An 18,747-nucleotide genomic window follows, 5' to 3' on the forward strand; every position below is an offset into this window, starting at 1 on the left:
TGGAAAAGATGACACAAAAATGTTGTTGAATTTTCCATCCCAGCCTGGGCCTGCAGTGCTGTGAGTGAGTCACAGATGTGCAGGCCGGGTGGAAGAGACGTCTGTGTGCACTCCCGGGATGGGGGATGCGGCAGCTCTGATCCTCGTGTATCCTCCTTCTCCTGTGAAGCAGCTCTGGACTCTGGATTCTCCCTGGTCCCTCAGCAGAATGATGTGGATGGAGAGAAGGAGCAGGCGTGGCGCTGACAGAGGCCTACTCAGCTTCGGGTAGTGCACCCCACCCTTCTTTCCCTCCTCTACACCTCTCTGTCACGCCTCGTAACCTCTCTGTAACCCCTGGACACCCTCTGTTATCCCGTACACCCCTCTGTCACCCCTCTACACCCTTATGTCACCCCTCTAAACCCCTCTGTCACCCCTGTACACCCCACGGTTACCCTGGACACCCCTATACACCCCTCTGTCACCCATGTACACCCCTGTGCGGGGAACACTGTGTGGGGGTAAGGCTAGAGGCATTGTGTGTGGGTAAGGCTGGAGGAATATGGGTAAGGCTGGAGGCATTGTGTGTGCTTGTGGGGGGGGGGGGGGTCTGAAGGCATTTGAGTGAGGCTGGAAACATTGGGGGTAATTTATTTAAACCAGTGCAAGTTGCCCAGTTGCCCATAGCAACCAATCAGGTTGCTTATTTCATTTTACAGAGGCCTCATTAAAAATGAAAGAAGCAATCTGACTGGTTGCAATGGGCAACTGGGCAACTTTCCCTCTGCACTGATTTTGATAAATACCCCCCCCCCCCCCCCCTTTGCGTTGTCGGAAGGCTGGTGGCATTGTGTTTGGAGGAGGCTGGAGTCATTTGTAGGGAAAAGGGGAGGATAATGCTGGAAAATTGCAGAGCCTAATCCTAATATGTTTATGTTGCAGGTTCTGCCCTGAAGAGTTTTGGCTGGAACAGATTATCATGATGTTCTGGGCCAGATGGGGAAGAAAAAACGAGAATGACTCTGATCAGTGAATATGTCGTTTGTGAGTCGCTACATAAAACTGTACTGTAATCTACATAAGAAACATATTTAAAAAATTATTTGGTAGGTGTAGCCTGCAAATTTTTTTTGGGGGGGACTGAAGTTTGCCCCGAGTCCAAATGGGGGGAGGGAGTGATATCTTTTGTTCTTGCCTCAGGCCAAACCTAACTACAGCTCTGATGTTGGCATTCCATTTAGACATTGTCCTGAAGTACAATCTTATGGAAGTGCCAAAAACGTGAACTGCACTTAACAATGGCGGCCCCCCTGCCTCCTTCCCACCAGCAGTGAGGATCCTAATGGAAATATATCCAGAAGGTCCTCCCTGAGCCACTTTTTGTACCACTGTTGTTCGCAGGTGGATTTTAGGGTTGTTCCATATGAAGTCTTGGCACCATAACAATATGGCTTATTGTTTATCTTTGCTAATGCTCAGATCTGGATGACTGTGTCACATTTCACAGCAGCCCCATGCACAGGAAAGCAGCAATGTTGATTGATCACAGTGGATGTGACAGTCCGTACACCATGGGACAGATGCTTTAAGAAGTTGCCTCCTCCCCAGGCCCCGCCCCCACCTGGCCAGGCGCTGCTTGCAGGCAGTGTGGTAGAGTGCAGTGCGGGGAGAGCAGCACATCCTGCCCAGCAGGGTCATCCAGCCCCGGGGGAAGCGGACTTCTGTGTTATCCATAGGGTGGAGGGCACACACCGGCCCCGCTTTACCCGTGCATCACGGAGAGGACGTGACGGAATATAAGACGCTGTGTACGGATGAGCCCCGGACCGCTCTGTGGTCGCACCTGCGGCGCGCTGAGGTAAAGATGCTGAGGCGTCCCCAGCTGTATGTATGTGCTCTACAGTGTACGTGCGCGGTGGGGACTTTATATACCGGCGTTTCCCAACCAGGGCGCCTCCAGCTGTTGCAAAACTACAACTCCCAGCATGCCCGGACAGCCTTTGGCTGTCCGGGCATGCTGGGAGTTGTAGTTTTGCAATAGCTGGAGGCACCCTGGTTGGGAAACGCCGGTATATACGTTCAAGTGTGCGGTGTGAAGTGTACGGACGCTCCGGCTGACTAGGATCCGTCTGCTGCACTGGATGGTCGCAACGCCAGCACTTTACGTACGACTATTATATGGAATTATTGGGGTGGAGGGGAGAAGTTTATATTGGGGGGTTATAGGTTGGATGGAATTATTGGGGGGTGGAGGGGAGAAGTTTATTTTGGGGTGTTATAAGTTAGATGGAATTATTGGGGGTGGAGGGGAGAAGGTTATATTGGGGGGTTATAGGTTGGATGGAATTATTGGGGGTGGAGGGGAGAAGTTTATATTGGGGGGTTATAGGTTGGATGGAATTATTGGGGGTGGAGGGGAGAAGTTTATATTGGGGGGGTTATAGGTTGGATGGAATTATTGGGGGTGGAGGGGAGAAGTTTATATTGGGGGGTTATAGGTTGGATGGAATTATTGGGGGGTGGAGGGGAGAAGTTTATTTTGGGGTGTTATAAGTTAGATGGAATTATTGGGGGTGGAGGGGAGAAGGTTATATTGGGGGGTTATAGGTTGGATGGAATTATTGGGGGTGGAGGGGAGAAGTTTATATTGGGGGGTTATAGGTTGGATGGAATTATTGGGGGTGGAGGGGAGAAGTTTATATTGGGGGGGTTATAGGTTGGATGGAATTATTGGGGGTGGAGGGGAGAAGTTTATATTGGGGGGTTATAGGTTGGATGGAATTATTGGGGGTGGAGGGGAGAAGTTTATATTGGGGGGTTATAGGTTGGATGGAATTATTGGGGGTGGAGGGGAGAAGTTTATATTGGGGGGTTATAGGTTGGATGGAATTATTGGGGGTGGAGGGGAGAAGGTTATATTGGGGGGTTATAGGTTGGATGGAATTATTGGGGGTGGAGGGGAGAAGTTTATATTGGGGGGTTATAGGTTGGATGGAATTATTGGGGGTGGAGGGGAGAAGTTTATATTGGGGGGTTATAGGTTGGATGGAATTATTATGGGTGGAGGGGAGAAGTTTATATTGGGGGGTTATAGGTTGGATGGAATTATTGGGGGTGGAGGGGAGACGTTTATATTGGGGGGTTATAGGTTGGATGGAATTATTGGGGGTGGAGGGGAGACGTTTATATTGGGGGGTTATAGGTTGGATGGAATTATTGGGGGTGGAGGGGAGAAGTTTATATTGGGGGGTTATAGGTTGGATGGAATTATTATGGGTGGAGGGGAGAAGTTTATATTGGGGGGTTATAGGTTGGATGGAATTATTGGGGGTGGAGGGGAGAAGTTTATATTGGGGGGTTATAGGTTGGATGGAATTATTATGGGTGGAGGGGAGAAGTTTATATTGGGGGGTTATAGGTTGGATGGAATTATTGGGGGTGGAGGGGAGAAGTTTATATTGGGGGGTTATAGGTTGGATGGAATTATTGGGGGTGGAGGGGAGAAGTTTATATTGGGGGGTTATAGGTTGGATGGAATTATTGGGGGTGGAGGGGAGAAGTTTATATTGGGGGGTTATAGGTTGGATGGAATTATTATGGGTGGAGGGGAGAAGTTTATATTGGGGGGTTATAGGTTGGATGGAATTATTGGGGGTGGAGGGGAGACGTTTATATTGGGGGGTTATAGGTTGGATGGAATTATTGGGGGTGGAGGGGAGACGTTTATATTGGGGGGTTATAGGTTGGATGGAATTATTGGGGGTGGAGGGGAGAAGTTTATATTGGGGGGTTATAGGTTGGATGGAATTATTATGGGTGGAGGGGAGAAGTTTATATTGGGGGGTTATAGGTTGGATGGAATTATTGGGGGTGGAGGGGAGAAGTTTATATTGGGGGGTTATAGGTTGGATGGAATTATTATGGGTGGAGGGGAGAAGTTTATATTGGGGGGTTATAGGTTGGATGGAATTATTGGGGGTGGAGGGGAGAAGTTTATATTGGGGGGTTATAGGTTGGATGGAATTATTGGGGGTGGAGGGGAGAAGTTTATATTGGGGGGTTATAGGTTGGATGGAATTATTGGGGGTGGAGGGGAGAAGTTTATATTGGGGGGTTATAGGTTGGATGGAATCATTGGGGGTGGAGGGGAGAAGTTTATATTGGGGGGTTATAGGTTGGATGGAATCATTGGGGGTGGAGGGGAGAAGTTTATATTGGGGGGTTATAGGTTGGATGGAATTATTGGGGGTGGAGGGGAGAAGTTTATATTGGGGGGTTATAGGTTGGATGGAATTATTGGGGGTGGAGGGGAGAAGTTTATATTGGGGGGTTATAGGTTGGATGGAATTATTGGGGGTGGAGGGGAGAAGTTTATATTGGGGGGTTATAGGTTGGATGGAATTATTGGGGGTGGAGGGGAGAAGTTTATATTGGGGGGTTATAGGTTGGATGGAATTATTGGGGGTGGAGGGGAGACGTTTATATTGGGGGGTTATAGGTTGGATGGAATTATTGGGGGTGGAGGGGAGACGTTTATATTGGGGGGTTATAGGTTGGATGGAATTATTGGGGGTGAAGGGGAGAAGTTTATATTGGGGGGTTATAGGTTGGATGGAATTATTGGGGGTGGAGGGGAGAAGTTTATATTGGGGGGTTATAGGTTGGATGGAATTATTGGGGGTGGAGGGGAGAAGTTTATATTGGGGGGTTATAGGTTGGATGGAATCATTGGGGGTGGAGGGGAGAAGTTTATATTGGGGGGTTATAGGTTGGATGGAATCATTGGGGGTGGAGGGGAGAAGTTTATATTGGGGGGTTATAGGTTGGATGGAATTATTGGGGGGGGAGGGGAGAAGTTTATATTGGGGGGGTTATAGGTTGGATGGAATTATTGGGGGGGGAGGGGAGAAGTTTATATTGGGGGGTTATAGGTTGGATGGAATTATTGGGGGTGGAGGGGAGAAGTTTATATTGGGGGGTTATAGGTTGGATGGAATTATTGGGGGTGGAGGGGAGAAGTTTATATTGGGGGGTTATAGGTTGGATGGAATTATTGGGGGTGGAGGGGAGAAGTTTATATTGGGGGGTTATAGGTTGGATGGAATTATTGGGGGTGGAGGGGAGAAGGTTATATTGGGGGGTTATAGGTTGGATGGAATTATTGGGGGTGGAGGGGAGAAGGTTATATTGGGGGGTTATAGGTTGGATGGAATTATTGGGGGTGGAGGGGAGAAGGTTATATTGGGGGGTTATAGGTTGGATGGAATTATTGGGGGTGGAGGGGAGAAGGTTATATTGGGGGGTTATAGGTTGGATGGAATTATTGGGGGTGGAGGGGAGAAGGTTATATTGATGGGTTATAGGTTGGATGGAATTATTGGGGGTGGAGGGGAGAAGGTTATATTGGGGGGTTATAGGTTGGATGGAATTATTGGGGGTGGAGGGGAGAAGGTTATATTGGGGGGTTATAGGTTGGATGGAATTATTGGGGGTGGAGGGGAGAAGTTTATATTGGGGGTTATAGATTGGATGGAATTATTGGGGCTGGAGGGGAGAAGGTTATATTGGGGGGTTATAGATTGGATGGCATTATTGGGGGTGGAGGGGAGAAGCTTATATTGGGGTGTTATATATTGTGTGATGTAATAGAGATGGCATGTATTGTATGGGGGTTATTGGTACAAGGCAGTTTTTTATTTGGTTTTCAGATAGGTATGATACCATATTTAAAGTGTTGTAAATGAAAAAGCATATAACAATACAAGTAATCCTATTATTTAACATATGAAACTAGTAAATAAGAAAGAAATATACAAAGAAGTTTTATGGGGTTATTGGGGTGTATGGAGTGTGGTATGTATTGTATGGCGTTATTGCGGTGTATGGGGGGTTGTATGTATTGTGGCCTTATTGGGGTGTATGGGGGGGTTGTATGTATTGTGTAGAGTTATAGGGGTGTATGGGGGGGTTGTATGTATTGTGTGCCATTATTGGGGTGTATGGGGGGGGGTTGTATGTATTGTGTGGCCTTATTGGGGTGTATGGGGGGTTGTATGTATTGTGTGGCCTTATTGGGGTGTATGGGGGGTTGTATGTATTGTGTGGCCTTATTGGGGGGCTGTATGTATTGTGTGGCGTTATGGGGGGGGGGATGGTATGTATAGTGTGGTGTTATTTGGGTGTATGGGGGGTGGTATGTATTTTGTGGTGTTACTGGGGTGTATGGGGGGTTGGTATATATTGTGTGGCGTTATTGGGGTTGGTATGTATTGTATGGCGTTGTTGGGGGTGGTATGTATTGTATAGCGTTATTGGGGGGGAATGGGGGTGGTATGTATTGTATAGCGTTATTGGGGTGTATGGGGGGTGGTGGTATGTATTGTGTGGCGTTATTGGGTTGTATGGGGGGGTGGTATGTGTTGCGTTATTGGGGTGTATGGGGGGTGGGTGGTATCTATTGTATAGCATTATTGGGGGTGGTATGTATTGTATGGTGTTATTGGGGTGTTTGGGGGGGGTGGTAGGTATTACGTTTTTGGGGTGTATCTAGGAGCCAGCAAAAAAGAAGGTTCGGTGCCAGGATGCCACACCTCACGAAAAGTTATGTTATTAGTGTCCCCTCATCCTCCCCATGTGTCACAGTCATTAGTGTCCCCTCTTCTCCCTGTGTGTCAGTTTTTACTGTCCCCTCGTCTCCCTTGACAAAAACAGTAAGTCTACTTGTAACCTTATGTAAAAGGATGATTGGGACTGAAATGCTTTGTGTTCTACTGATGTTTTGGTCATGACTAATGTTTCAGGATACCTGTGGTACGGCTGCCACAAATGCTTTGGACAAGCGGGATGTTTTCATATGTAGACTGTTACCAGTGTTGTTTAGGTTGATAGTAACGTAATGTTGAAAATTCTCTGTAAAATCCAAAACTGTCTCAAATCCATTTATTTCAAAATTTAGTTCACAAATTGAGAATTTGCTCCTGAAATTATCTGCAGCAAATCTGACTCTCATTGACTTGCTGTAAGGCTAATTTTATACATAATACAGCGAATGTTTGCTTCCGTTTTACAGTCCGACACCTGTCAGTTTGGGCCATCAGACCCGCAGTCAGGCTGGGACATGTGGCTTTAATTCAATTTTACCTAAGTTCTTCTGTAGGTCTGCCGCTACATTATATATTTGTTTTTGTGTTTTGATTTTTATCTTGGTAAGAATTTTTTTCCCCTAGTCAATATTTAAAGGGTAGCTCCCACCATCCTATTTTTTTTTTTTTGCTAGCCCGTTCCCTCCTCCCCCCCCCCCCCACGCCCCCGCATACCCCGTTCCCTCATTACACTTGCAGTTACTGCAGAGTCCGGCAGCGGGCGTGCAGGGACAGCAGCGGCAACGAGGTGGCGGCGATGTGCGGGAGGAGTGGCTGGGGAGCCAATGCGCTCGCTCACGCCTGTCTGATTGACAGGCAGGGAGCGAGTGCAGCCTAACTGAAAAAGGACTGATTGCCACTCCAAAATCAGTCCTTTTTCAGTAGCCGGTTTTTAAATGTAAATTAAACCTTTTTAATGAAAAAAAATAAAATAAAAGTACATTAGAGATATGTTGTAGTACATAAGTACAACATATCAAAAAATAAAGTTGGTGACAGTGCCCATTTAAGTTATCAATTAGATTAAGTTTTCATGCTATAAAATAGTTTGAACATTTGTCAGGCTGTACATACAGGTTAAAGGGGTATTCAGGGAAAAAACTTTTTTTTATATATATCAACTGGCTCCAGAAAGTTAAACAGATTTGTAAATTACTTCTATTTAAAAAAAATCTTAATCCTTTCAGTACTTATGAGCTTCTGAAGTTAAGGTTGTTCTTTTCTGTCTTAATCCTCTCTGATGACACGTGTCTCAGGAAACGCCCATTTTAGAAGCAAATCCCCATAGCAAACCTCTTCTAAACTGGGCGTTTCCCGAGACAGGTGTCATCAGAGAGGATTTAGACAGAAAAGTACAACCTTAACTTCAGAAGCTCATAAGTACTGAAAGGATTAAGATTTTTTAATAGAAGTAATTTAAAAATCTGTTTAACTTTCTGGAGACAGTTAATATATATCAAAAAGTTTTTTCCTGGAATACCCCTTTAATTATTTCTTTGGGTATTCCATTGAGAATGAAGAATAAACTTTAATATATTATACATTGTGTATCAGTCAGTTTGATGTAAATCATCTTGTTACTTTCATGACTAAGAACTTGTCAATTGAACAAGGATTTTTAACACAAATGTTCACATTTAGAATGATGATAGGTTATACTGTACTCATTTTCAGTGTTTTTTTAATTTTTTTAATGAAGTTAGGGTTGAGAACTTTTCGGACGACATTCTCCTTCACTATGTACACAGCGAAATTTCCGCGGCAGACGTTTCTGCTGTGGCAATCCCGATTCCAAAATCCGTAGAAAGAATAGACATGTCTATTTTATGTGCGGAGTCTGCACGGAAATGCATTGCCGTCTATGGGATGGCACATTTCCTAGTGGTCCTAGCGCATGTTCTTCCAGGGGAATGTTTGCACAGAATTTTATTTTAGTAGTTGTGAGTGTGCCACTGTAGGGGCAGATTGTTGTGAACTTTCCTTACTGGAACGATTTAGGTGTATACTTTGGTCACTAGCCCAAGGAACTCAAAACTACCTTGCTGTGGAAAAGGTTTCTAGGATTGAGGCAAAAGTTAAGGAGGATATAACTACTACTGTCATCTATAAAAAGTGAAGTAAGTATAACCATTAGGAGGCCCACTTTTTCCTATAATCCTATAAGTCTGCAAATATCCAATACTCAAGTAGGGTAACCAAAAGGTTTATAAAGGTGTTACTTGTATGGGCATTACTATTTGCACTATTTTATTTAGCTTAATAGAAGGGGCACTCATGAAATATTTTGCTGTGTATTTTCATACCCATTGAAGTCAATGGGTAGCAAAATTGGCGCTGTATTTTGCTACCCATTGACTTTGGGGAAAAAAAGGAAAATATTGAGCAACAAATACACAGCAAAATATTGCACAACAAAATACTACCCTAAAACATTATGATTGTGATGTTCTTTTATTTTATTTTTTTATAGCTCTTTTATAAGAGGATAGTAGTGAACTACATTAAGTTGTCTTTCTTATAGTAAAATGCATTTTGCCTCCCCCCCCCCCCCCCCCCTCCCCGCTGACAATAGTATCTGTCCTTGACCTGATAAGGGAATCTTTTGAGCCATTATTATGTTATCTCTTCTTAGATATTTTTAATTTACTTAGATTTATCAATGTGTTTTTTTCACTTTGTATACTTTCCACATCGCTTCTCCCTTTGACTTTTATTTTTATCTTGTCTCTGCAGCTTTTGTTTGCCTAATGTTAATAGAAAACACATTTTCATGGGGAGTTCCAACTTTTAGAAGCTTGTGAAATTCAGCTGGAGACTAATATGAAAGTGTTTATTGTATCTATTAAAAGTAAAGTTTAGGTCTGTTGTGTAACCTTCTGTTAAAGTTGATGCCATTGGCAAAAATTTCAGTTATTTACTACAGGTTTCCTTTTACGGTATTAAAGGCCTTGGGGGTGGGGGAGAAATTGGGGACTGCTCCTATGACTTGTTGTTCGGGCAGGATGAAAAGTTCCCATTTTAAAGAGGACCTGCAGCTTCTCCTGTCAGCCCTATAGCTTCTCCTGTCGGCCCTGTTTTGATGAATACTTGTATTCATCTTAAAATTTTTTTGCCCCTGTCCCCATTGAGGCTTACAATCTAAATGCACCTATCAGTATGTTTTTGAAAGGCTCTATGTTGTGCCGTTTCTCTTTTATTGCTTCTAAAAAATATGACTGAATAGCCAACTGTGTGTTAAAAGTTGAGGGCGTGTCTCTTCACTGTCTGACACTATCCAATCACAGCTGACAGTGTAGGGTCACACACCCAAATGGTAACATCTGATTGGCTATTTAGTCATACATTTCCAGTTATAATAACAAAGGAATGGCACAATAGACAGCTGTGAGGAAAGATGTTCCAAAATTTTTATTTTATGGGGTTTTCAAATATTTACTAAATCTGACAGAGCAGGAAAGGCCATGGGTCTTCATAGGTCATTTTTGCAGCTTGGTTTGCTCGTGACGTCATAGCCCCACCCCCCTCATGACATCATGCCCCTCCCCTCAATTCAAGTCTATGGTAAGGGGCGTGATAGCAGTCATGCCCCCTCCCATAGACTTGCATCGAGGGGGTGGGGTGTGACGTCATGAGCTCCCGGCACCTGCTTCAGCGTTCGGAACAGTTTGTTCCCAACACTGAGCAGCGGAGTACCCCTTTAAGTTAGCTGTACACATTGGATTATATTGAGGAGAAAAAAATTGTCCCTGCTAATACTTGCCAATTTCAGCAGGACTAGCGGGCTAATGTGTATAATGACCTCCCTACAGATGATGTCCCAGAAAAGGGTGGGACAGTTGGATTCCAAAACTTATAGTTATCAGGGTTGATAAGCTGATAGCGGAGGTGTCTGGCAGCAGCGGACCACCCTATTCACATTTAACATCTCTAACATTTAACATTTCGCATCTCTAAATATGAAGTGGAGAGAGAACGGCCAGCTATCTAAGCAATATGACTTAAGGTTGAATGGTTTAAAGTTTCTATTTAGCATTAAGTTGCCCTAGACGCATTAAAACAACAAATGATTACTCATCAGTGACTTGTCATACTCCTAACACTGTGTGGTGGTGCCAGGAGAACAGCACGTGACCACTGAGGCCATCGGATTCCAGACTCTGCCGTAAGAACGAACATGTTGCAATCTCCACGCAGAATATCTCCGGACAGAGATTCCTTAATGTGAATGAGCCCTTAAGACCAGGCTGCTGACCAGAGGTGATCTGTGAGTAACAATATTTCTGGCTTAAGGCATTTTGGGTATATATATATATATATATATATATATATATATATATATACAGTGATTCCTCAACTTACAATGGCCTCAACATACAATAGTTTCAACATACAATGGTCTTTTCTGGACCATTGTAAGTTGAAACCAGACTCAACATACAATGCTACGAACAGACCAGATCTGTGAAACGTGTCAATGAACTGACCAATCAGAATGGGCATTCACTGGTAAAACCCCTGTATTACTGAAGTGTATGCACTGACTGGTGTCTGGTAGCATCCCCTACAGTACAGGGAGGTATTACATGTTCTGTACTACTCTTTGGGCCAGGGTTACCTGCTCCTTTTGACACCAGGTGAGGGCGGCTCCATGTTATTTTTAGGACATTGCGTGTTCTGTACAGGACCCTGAAGAAGCTCCTGTCCTCTACATAGACCAGTGCTTCCCAAGCAGAGTGCCCCCAGCTGTTGCAAAACTACAACTCCCAGCATGCCCGGACAGCCTTTGGCTGTCCGGGCATGCTGGGAGTTGTAGTTTAGCAACAGCTGGAGGCTCCCTGCTTGGAAAACACTGACATAGACAGTGATTTACAGCTCCCAGCAGATCTTTCTTACTTTTATATGTAAGGATTTGCTCTATCTTTATTAGTTATCTACTTATTTATCTTTAATCCTCACTTTTTCCTATTTTTGGATGACATTTTGGTGCCTTTTGAACCAATTACCAGGTTTCCATAGAGTTATGGTCTCAACATACAATGGTCGTCCCAGAACCAATTAATATTGTAACTTGAGGGACCACTGTATATAGCCCTTTAACTATAATAGTTTTCTACCTTTTTAGAGGTTTTCCTTCCCAGGATGATGAATTTGACAATATTTTTCTTTTTTTCTGCATATTTCCTAAGGCCAGTTACTATGTTCTGTGGATCTATTTACATTACTAGGTAAACACCCCTCACTACTGAGTGTTGTTGATGGTTGTGATAGTATTTTTTCATGTATCTCAGGTGTGTATGGGGAAGAAAATTGCTGCACTCCTCTGTACACAAATGAGTTGGCTTCATTTGGTGGAGCGGTGAGGTGTCTAGATGGGAATACATAAGTGCATTTTCAGATCATGGCCCAGAAAAAGTTTTGACTATTGGTAACTGCAAATGATGTAGTGACTTGAGATTGCAGGTTCGATTTGGGCAGGAGCAATGTGAATGTTCTTTGTGTGGTCCTCTAGAACACTTAATATGTAAGCTTTACATAGAGATCGATAAAAATTTATTTGAGAATTTGTCTGACAGTTTCATTGTTTGGGTTTAGTTTGTCCTAGTACGAGTGACAAATAGATTGTGTTGACCTGAATTGAATGGTTATACAAAGCAATAAATTTTGAAAATAGCTGGGGCAGTATGACCTTGCAAGACATCTGTTGCATATGTGCATGTGCTTGGAAAAGCCACACAGTGGAAAAGGATAGTCCCTTCATTATGATGACTTTTAATGATGATGATTACTACAGTTTTTCTGCCGTCTACTGTATGTGAACACTGAACATGCTGTCCCATCTGCACAAAAACAACACAAAAAACTGGGTTTACATGTGCCAGATGTATGTAATATTCATAAGATGTTCCCTGCATCACGGTATACATGTATATCCTATTGGCAACACGCACACAAACACCTTCAGAACTGCATTTGGTGCAGATTGTATTACTCCCTTTGCTCCACTGTTATCTCTCTCCAAAAGTTAAGTGATACATTTATAATTCAGACTTGTATGGAATTCCATAAAAGAACATACAGGACCTTCCCAGTGGCACAGCTTCAGCAGTGAACTTCAACTCCAGATTTCTCCAGTTAAAGTTTTATTGTAAAAACATGCACAACAACCTGTTACTGGTTTAAAAGGTTACAGGTTTGTGCATAATGTGTAATCGAGCATGTTTTACAATAAAGGACTAATTACCAGTAGTTGAAGCCCATCACTGAATCTATGCCGCAAATCTAACCAGTTCTAACCAAACAGGAAAGGTGGCCATACATTTGCAATGTCTGTCTGCTGGACAGCTGTTTTTCCTCCCAAATAAGGGACTTTGGCCAAGCCTGCATGTGTTCTCAATTGGTAGAGGGAAATAGGTTGCTGCCAGACACTTATTTGCAGTGAGAAATCAAACTTCCACTTTTTTTCTTGATAGTAGAATTTATCCCCCATCTCTGATTGGAGAGAGGAAGGTTAAGCCGCTGCCAGACAGCTTTGGTATTGGTTTATCTCCCTGAAAACAAAAGATTCAAGCATTTGAAATCTAACATGCCTTATCCTTGTCTCCTCTGACATTATTGGTTGAGGGGGGGCTTCATACGCACTAGGCAGTTGGACAGTGTGGCTCAAAATGGTGGATTTAAAGGGGTACTCCTCCCCTAGACATCTTATCCCCTATCCAATCCAGATGTCTGATTGCAGGGGGTATGGTTGCTGGGATCCCCCATGATCTCAGACCTTGCCCCCCAGCATTCTGAACATTTATGTTCAGAATGCTGGGTTCAGGTGGTCGTGACATCAGGCCCCCTCCATTCATGTCTACCGGAGGGGGAATGATGGCTTTGGTCGCAGAGGGTCTGGCCACTGGTGTGCCGGGCTGGAGATCGATGGGTGTCCTTTGGATAGAAGATATGATGTTTAGGGGCGTAGTACCCCTTTAACTGACTTTTCATTAATGTGTATGGAGCCTCTGTTAGCTTCTTAACATCTACATTTTTGTTTCTGTCATACATGGAAATAACATTCTCTGGTATCATCCATCATTGCAAAATGTCATAAATCAGTTAACTATTCGTTATTTTGATGGGTAAAATAACTTTTACATGTAGTGCATAAAAGCAAAATGTAAACAGAACCTAGAGTTGTGCAAACACATGACCATACACATTTTATTCCATTTGCCATTACAATTGTTCAATTTGGCCATATGTGGTCAGTGACCCTGAACAAAGAATGAACGATTTTTCTGATATCATTCTTTCATTAGTCTTTTAGATGAAAAGTCCAAACACTGTTGACAATATTCCAAACTCTACTCGTCATTGGTCAGCTAATACAATCATTCATTGTTAAATTATTATTGATAGACCACCATTTTGGTTGGAATTATCAGTTTTTATCCACTTTAAGCTAATGTGTATGGGTCCACTCAGATCATCGAGCTCTAATGGTAGTGGATCAATTTTACTTTATTAGGTTTGGATGGAATAATTGAAATGTATACTGGTGGTAACTAAGCTGATAATATTGATGCTTATTGAGTTTTCTGTTGCACCCTACATTAGAAGACCCCCATGTTAGTATGCTGGATATAGCATTTTATGGCAAACTTCACGTATTAAGAAGGAACAGCTGTCTGTCTTGGCTGATCGCATTACATGCCTCTGAAATAGGTGACAGTCTGCTTGCCTTTGGGAATTACAGATTAAGATGTGATCTGCTGGGAAGGGGGTGGGCTGTTGGGCTGTGAAAGGTCACAGGTGCAATCTTACATTATATTTTAGGAAAATACAGTGCAAAACGGCTAAAATTCCAGATTACATGCTGCAGTTGTACTAAGATAGCCACAGACAATGCCATTTCCCTGCATAAATGTAAAGAAACCGCAGCATTGATATTGCAGAAATTATTCTAAATCCAACCCCCCCCCCCACACACACGCGAGTGCGCGTACACACCACCACCTACATGTGTATATATTTTCCCATATATTAAACATTACTAAAGATGTATGTATGTACCGGTATATATTTCTAGCTTGACTTATAATAGAAGAGAGTCTTACTTATACAATTACTAATGTCAGCAGGAGAAATGTCTCATTGGCAGAACATTTCTTTATTCTTCTGATATGTTATTTTGATATTTTTTTTTATGTGAAATTCTTGTTGAAATTGGCATTAAATATGTGTAAAATCCACATGCAATTTGGAAAAAATCCACTTCTTGATCCTGAATTTGTGTGGAACCTACACTGGGTAGCCCAAACACTCATCAGCTTCATTAAAGGGGTACTCTGCCCCTAGACATCATATTTCCTTATCCTAAGGATAGGCAAATGTGGTGTCTGATAGCGGAGGGTCCTGCCTCTGCGACCACTGTGATCTCTAGTCCAGCACCCCAACAATCTGAAAATTTATGTTTAGAACGCTGGCTTTGGGTGGCTGTGGTTGGGACGTCTCGCCCCTTCCATTCATGTCTATGGGAGGGGCCGTCATGCCCCCTCTAGACATGAATGGACGGGGAGTGGCATGACATCAAAAACATGGCCGCTCAAAACAGTTGTTCTTTACATAATAGTTTAGAACGCCAGGGTGCCAGTCTGGATATCGGGGGGGACCTCCTTTTCTTAGGATATGGAAAAAGATGTCTAGGGGCAGAGTGCCCCTTTAAATGTGGCTATTCTACATAAGAATCTGGCATTCAAGTTGTCAACCCTCTGCAGATTTTTTTCCCCCCCAGGGAACAATAAATTGTGTGAACATATTTCTCCAGACATGTCTGCAAAAGTAATGCTGCAGAAAATATTCTATTCTGTTCAAAAGAAATTATTTTCAGTCTCCTAAAGGAAAACTGTCACTAAGCTCCCCCCGAACTAACCAGAGGTACTGGCTGGTAGTGCGGTGGGAGCTGATCAAAATGCTGCCTACCATGCCCGGATCTGTCCAGCCCTTCGCCCATTATCCTTATTATTCCTGATATGTAAATGATCTTCTAACTGGCACGGGTGGGGTTACATGCCTCCCTCTGGCACTGTGACATCAGGGCCACTTGTCCGCAGAACCGCCCGAATTCATCCTCTCCATCTCCTCCCCGCTCTGTACAGGACTCCACTGCACATGTGCTGCTTCCTGTGAACACCCGGAAGCGGCCTCAGTGGAGTCCTGTACAGAGCGGAAGGAGGGGATGAACATTCATAAGCCCGGAGGTACTGCGGACGAGCCGCGATGACGTCACAATGCCAGATGGAGGCATGTAACCCTGCCCTTGCCAGTTAGATCATTTGCATATGAGGAATAATGAAGATAACGGTCGAACGGCTTGACGGATCGGGGCATGGTAGGCAGCATATTGATCAGCGTCCCCCGGACTACCAGTCAGTACCTCTGGTTAGTGCGGGGGTAGTATAGTGACAGTTTTCCTTTAAATTTCACACACATACCGTATTTATCGGGGTACAACATGCACCAGCCTATAACACGCACCCTAATTTTTCCAAGGAAATTTTGGTAAGAGGTTCTTTACCCAAATATCCTTGTCAAAATGCGGGTGCGTGTAAATGCGTATATACCCCGATATATCTTTCTGGCCCCGCAGAAGCCGCTATGGTTCATTGATTTAAAGCGGCCGCTTTAAATCATGTAACTGCAGCGGCTTCTTCGGGGCCATAGTCCCGTCGCTGTCTGATTCCCATGTCCCTTCCCATCTCCGGTTATCATATTTACCTTTTGGCACACTCCTGCAGGCTCCGGTGATGTCCTGCGCTGTAGCTGCGCACTGATGAGTGACGTCCTCATTACGACGTTGCTCGTCACTGCCCAGCGACAGTGCAGAATGCCGCTGGAGCCTTCGGGAGTGTGCCAACAGGTAAATATGAAAACCGGAGATGGGGAGGGACATGGGAATCGAGCGGCGGCAGGACTGTGGCCCTGCAGAACCCGGTGCAATTACATGATTTAAAGCGGCCACTTTAAATCATTGAACTGCAGCAGCTTCTGCAGGGCCAGAAAGTTGCAGCTTATAACACGCAGATAGACTTTTAACTTAAAATTTTTGTTAAAAAAAAATAAGTGTTATACGCCAATAAATATGGTATATAAATGTTGGCCCGATTTATAAAACACTAGGAAAGAAAACAAGTGATTTGTCCTCAGCAACCAATCACAGCTCAGCTTTCGCATCTCAATGAGCTCTGGTAAAATGAAAGCTGAGCTCTGATTGGTTGCTGTTTTCTTTCATAGTGTTATAAATCTGGGCCAAAAGGTATATCCAGAGCTCATTAAGCTGAGCTGTGATTGGTTTATATGGGCAGATCACTCCAGGTTTTCTATTAAAGTTTGATAAATCTGAGCGAAATGTTTTATGTCTTTACAAAAAATAGCTGGATGCACTTTTGATAGCTTGCCCATCAACATTGGGTCACTATTTATCATTTTGGCATTGGAGTAATTACCATTGACTTCCTTCATTTAAATGGAAATGCCTTTATGGATTTGTCTGTTTCCTGGGACATGCCAAGCCTTGACTGTGTGTTTGGATGATATTAGTAACACCTGCTTTCCCTAAGTAGAGTCTGAACTACTTTTTTATTATATCTAGATTTTCTTTCACCTTTCCCACATAACTTTGTGCTTACATTTTTTGACAATATATTTAGCTGTTTTTATTTTTGACAAATTTTTGCACTAATCAGGGTTTCAAATGCTGGGTGTTACGCTGACCATGCCATTTATTACCTTGCATATTCACCAGATTTCCTAAAACTTATGCATGCACACAGTCAGGAATAAATTTCATTTAGGTGCAAAGAGCAGTCAAAGATGTACCTGGATTTATTTAAAGGGGTTCACCTCTAGATATATCCAGGGCATTGTACACTGGCAGGGTTTTAATTAGGACCGGGGTTTGAAATCCCTCCCCATTAATTTTGCTGTTATCTTATGTGGCAAGGAGAACTTAGGGACCCTCAGATACCAGGCCCCAGGACACCTCCTACTTTTGTAGTCTTAATTTTCTATAGCAAGGGCAGAGAGATGGGAAAAGCCGGCACAGCTTGGCCCAAATAAAACAGTTCCATGCAGTATACTGGCTGGTGTATGAAACTACAAACCCCAAGCGTTCATCCTGTATCGGGTGCTCAATCCTCCAAGACAAAGTCCATACAGAAAATAAATGTGCAGAGATATAGGAGGCACTCACCAGCGGGGTAATGTGAAAAATTTCTTGGCTTTATTTAGACATACAGGAGCAAAAGCGGACAAGTGTGGACGCAGTCCACACTTGTCCGCTTTTGCTCCTGTATGTCTAAATAAAGCCAAGAAATTTTTCACGTTACCCTGCTGGTGAGTGCCTCCTATATGTCTGCACATTTTTTATTTTCTATACTCAATCTGTGCTGTGATGTTTTTGTGTGTTTTAATAGTCTGTTGTTTTGGGGTATTGTAAATCCAGAAGCCGGAATTGGTTATCATGATTTTTCCAGTTGCTAGACAACACACGATGCTCTTATGATGAGGCAAACTGTGTTGCTGTGTGCAACTTCTTGTAAGTTATGTTGGACAGATCCTCATCACCTTTCTTTTCTTTCTCATCTTCCTTGTACATATATCGGGCATATACATTACATTATTATAACCTAAAACACTAATTTCTTCCTTATGTTCCGTTTTACGATGTATTTGTGTATGTGTAAAATATATACTGTAAAATTAAAGTAATCTTCAGTATCTCAGGGTCAATACCAAGAAGTACCTGGAAATAGGAAGTGACGCCTCGCTCTTTTTCCTCTACCCCTTTTGTTCAACATTCCCGGTTACTTCTAGTTCATCCTGGTCTGGGTGGGTTTGCATAACTAATAAGGATTAGGTCTGGAGTGCTTAGTTGTCATTTGAGTTTGTTTTTTGTTTCATAGCCTAAATACCTGCTGAGACAAACACAATCTCCTATGAGCGTTTTTTTAGACAGGAGAACTATGGTAACATCCCCCTACTTTTGTCGTCTTGGTTTCTAAGCAACAGGGTCTTAAGAACCTGATATCTTCATTGCAAATGTTTTGGCCACGCATGTTTCCCAGCTTCAGTAGCTAAATGT

General features: G+C 43.3%; 1 protein-coding gene across 7 annotated transcripts in view; it reads left to right on the forward strand.

Annotated features, from left to right (window-relative positions):
* The first annotated feature begins 1,585 nt into the window (after positions 1-1,585).
* The window catches only part of GREB1L (GREB1 like retinoic acid receptor coactivator), a 134,748-nt gene continuing 117,586 nt past the window's right edge, over positions 1,586-18,747 (forward strand). For 2 of the 7 annotated variants that reach the window (XM_056521684.1, XM_056521688.1), the window contains exon 1: positions 1,587-1,840. The gene's annotated coding sequence lies outside the window, so the exon portion shown is untranslated. Of the gene's footprint in view, positions 1,841-10,701; positions 10,888-18,747 lie in introns of all 7 variants that reach the window. The other 5 variants (XM_056521683.1, XM_056521682.1, XM_056521681.1 and 2 more) reach the window with 5 other exon arrangements.

This window comes from Hyla sarda, chromosome 5 (assembly GCF_029499605.1).
Source record: "Hyla sarda isolate aHylSar1 chromosome 5, aHylSar1.hap1, whole genome shotgun sequence".
Lineage (NCBI taxonomy): Eukaryota > Metazoa > Chordata > Amphibia > Anura > Hylidae > Hyla > Hyla sarda.